This window comes from Rutilus rutilus (assembly GCF_951802725.1).
Source record: "Rutilus rutilus genome assembly, chromosome: 2".
NCBI lineage: Eukaryota > Metazoa > Chordata > Actinopteri > Cypriniformes > Leuciscidae > Rutilus > Rutilus rutilus.
The window spans coordinates 24150411-24154108 of NC_140210.1; the positions used below are offsets into that span (position 1 = coordinate 24150411).

The following is a 3698-nucleotide window of genomic DNA, read 5'->3' on the forward strand; positions in this document are numbered from 1 at the left end:
TTTTTATTTTACATCTTTGTTACTTTTTTTTTAACCTATTCTTGCAATTTATTATTTTCTGTGCAGAAACCCCTACAAAATCACACCAATCATTCTAGAATGATTAATTATTTCCCAAATACAGCTATTTAAGTAATTTGGTGAAATAGTTTTTCATATTGCATTATATTGCAGAAAAAATGAAATGCTGCAATATCAGTTTTTTGCAATATTGTGCAGGTCTATTACCGTGGGTAATTTTTAACCTTTAATATTACCTTTTAATAATAAAACAAGTAAAATCATCACTTTAAATAACACATAATGTTTCTGCTTTATTAAACAGTGTCACTTAAGCATGGAAACACTGAACTCACCTTTATAATGATTGCTGAATCTGCCCTGGAGCTCATCTTTGTCTTTCTCCTGAAGTGTAAAATGTATGTCCTCCTCCAGAGGCTTGATCTTCTCCCTCACTGACTCACTTCAGGCATTATCTCATGTGTCTGCTGTCATAGAAAAAGGCCCTCAATTATCCTGACCATTGCATTTCTTTTGACATATTATTCAACAAGCTTAAACTTAAGACATAAACTGTGTTTAAGTGAAAATAAGTATGAGTATTGTTTCAGTACCCATGCCTACATAATGGGTGTGTTCATATGTGACCTGATCCAGCAAAATGAGTCACAGTGACCCAAATTTCAAAAGTGATATTTTGGTATTACTGGAAAGAGGAGACCATAAGCTTTCAAATGATATCCTAGTCAATATATACACATTTGAATTATGGTCGTCTGCCCTCTTTTTCCAATTGAAAACCTGAGAAAATCGCTTTTAAAGTTTTTTGCCCGTTTTTTGTTGATATCTTTCAAAATCCATTGCATTTAAAGGGATGAACTATTTATTGTACAGCTTAATTTGACCAAAGACATTAATATATGCTATTATGCCAGGCTGAAGCTAAAATTATTTTAAAGTTTTTATTTGAATAAATAATTTAAAAGGCACTTTTACAAACATTTACTAAAATCAGAAAGATTGAACAGAGGTGCTACAGTTTTGCTTGAGAGAGGGTGTGTGTGTGTGTGTGTGTGTGTGTGTGTGTGTGTGTGTGTGTGTGTGTGTGTGTGTGTGTGTGTGTGTGTGTGTGTGTGTGTGTGTGTGTGTGTGTGTGAGAGAGAGAGAAAGTGAGAGAGGCAGAGAGACAAGGAAACCGAGAACAAATAATGTTAGCCTATGCAATCATATCTTTGTGTAGGCTAGTTGACAATAACAGTGTAACATTCATAAGGGATATACCAACAGTTAAATATTGGGTTAAAATAAATCAAACACATTGTAATGGATTCTCCTTGCAGATAAATACACTCACAAAATAATTGCACTCACTCACATTCATACACGATAAATCATCAGAGGATGACACGTCTCCAGATCCAAAACAATCACTGACTAGCCTTAGCCACTCTTGATGACCAGCAGCAGAGCTTAGGTTAGAAGCCTCAAGTGAGTTCAACGCTTTTGGCGACTTTTTGGCGACTTTGCTCTCTTTTGACAGCGACATTTCTCAAATTAATAATATTGAATCTTTCTGAGGAGATCTGCTAGCTTGTTTACACAGAGCGCCGCGAGTCTGACAGGAGGATGACTGGACCAATCGCGTGCCGGTCAGTCGAAATGGGGCTTCCCATTGACAAATGATCAGCGTTTGTGTACATTTCTAAGCTTTTTGATTGGTTCTATACAACGTGTAACACCATATTTGGAGAGCAGAGACGTTTCAGGGGATACCCGGGAAATGCTCAGAGGTGACGAGAGGAGTTGAGAAAAGCAATATTAATTTCCAGCGAATTTAGTAAAACTTTGTAAACTTTAATAGTCATTTAAATACCTTTACTCAATTATCTGGACTACGAAACTTTAGGAGATTATTTTTGAATGTCTGTTCTTTGAAATTTAGCACAAAAAAATAAATAAAATAAAAAATATTATTTCATTGTTTTTCCACATAAACGGCCCATATCTTAAAATGGAACGTTGCGACTTCCGACTCATTTCGCCAGATCGGGTCACATATGGATGAAAGCCTGTTGTGTTCGGTCTCTTGATTTGTGATAGTGGCAGCTATTGTGAAACTCACCTTCTTCATCTACTGAGTGTGGATGGCATCAAGGTCTTGTCCTGAAGAATCACAGGGCCAAACGCTACGGATTATATCTCATCTGATAACAAGAGCACAGCCATAAGTTTAAGAACTCTAATGATATCTTTACCCCCTGATATTGCATTGGGGATATCAATTCAAACATTTTCAAGGCTAAGAGTATGAGCCATGAGTATACTCATACTTATAAGCTGGCCAGATATCTGTGAAAAATAACTTACGTGCCTGAACCACATTTAGCATTTAAAAGTAAAAAGAATTTCAGTATTTATCAGTAAAAAAATGTATACAAAATAAATACCCCTGAGTTGGACAGTATGGTGTCTGTCTCATTGGCCAACATAATTCAAACCAGACCTAGAGAAATAAAACAGAGCCAACAATGTTACATGGGATTTACAATAGAACATCTACAAACTAGAGCAGAGCTTATTTTATATATATAACGTTATAATTCTTTAGATAATGTATTGTGAAATAAATGCATATGAAATTAGTATCACGATTAATCAATAGAGGGTTTTTTTTTTCTGTTGCTCCTGAAATCACCTTTTTTTTAAATCACTAATTTGTAAGTGACGTCACTGATTAACAGTACAGTGCAGTATTTTAGGCTAAATAAATTAGCTTACTTCCTATCACCCATTGTTGACAAATTACCAGCAAAACAAATCAAAAACTGTTATCTACACAAAGATAAGGTTAAAACCCCAAACTTTCATAAACAAGAGCTCCAGTCTATAAGGTTAGTTAGCCTTAACTTAACGTAAGTTAGCAGCTAAGTGAAAATGGTTGAGATGCTAACGGACTTTTTTGAAGACACAAAACCATTTATATAAAGTAAATATTCAACAGAAGCGTGTTACACGCAATAAAGGTGTCAGGGACGTTTGTATGTATTATTTGTGGGAATTTGTTGACTAAACTCACCTGAAAGCAGTGAAAACAACAGCGAGAGACGGGAGTTCTGCTGTTTGTCAGTTGATGACGTTTCCTCGTTTCCATCTGCTCTCGCGCGGCGCAGCGCGCTCGGTCCAGTGTTTGAATGCGACTCGAATGTTCACGCGCACGCGGATTAAAACACTTCAAAGTCACGCAGTATTTAAATAAACATCTAGAATTAAAACATATAACATCATTTAAAATACCATTAATATTAAATCATGAATTTTAAACTCATTGTGTAGTTCTATGACCCATTCATGAATTAGCCTATTAAAAGTTTTTTATTTTATTTTTGAAAAATTCAATTTATATTTATAATGATACCTTGCGTTACAATACTAATAATTGCGTTATATAACTAAATGGCAATTTAAAAAAAAATAATAATAATAATATCTGGGTTCCAATAATTAACTAGTGTATATTATAATCAACTTCGTCTATATTAACTTATTGTTTGTGTGTGTGAATTATTATTATTATTATTATTATACTAAATTATTTATATATATATATATATATATATATATATATATATATATATATATATCAGTATATAACACTTGATTTCTCTGAAAGCCTGTAGAAAGTTTGTGCACCTCAAATT

General features: G+C 33.9%; 1 long non-coding RNA gene across 2 annotated transcripts; it reads right to left on the reverse strand.

The window, feature by feature from the left end:
* Positions 1–230: 230 nt before the first annotated feature.
* LOC311286105 lies at positions 231–3415 on the reverse strand. 2 transcript variants are annotated; one of them, XR_014626484.1, is made up of 4 exons: positions 3077–3415; positions 2448–2503; positions 2123–2204; positions 231–488 (listed from the first exon to the last, which is right to left on the reverse strand). It is a non-coding gene; the product is annotated as an uncharacterized lncRNA (long non-coding RNA). The 2 variants fall into 2 exon arrangements; XR_014626485.1 differs by lacking the exon at positions 231–488 and having other exon boundaries at positions 2061–2204; positions 3077–3410.
* Positions 3416–3698: the final 283 nt, after the last annotated feature.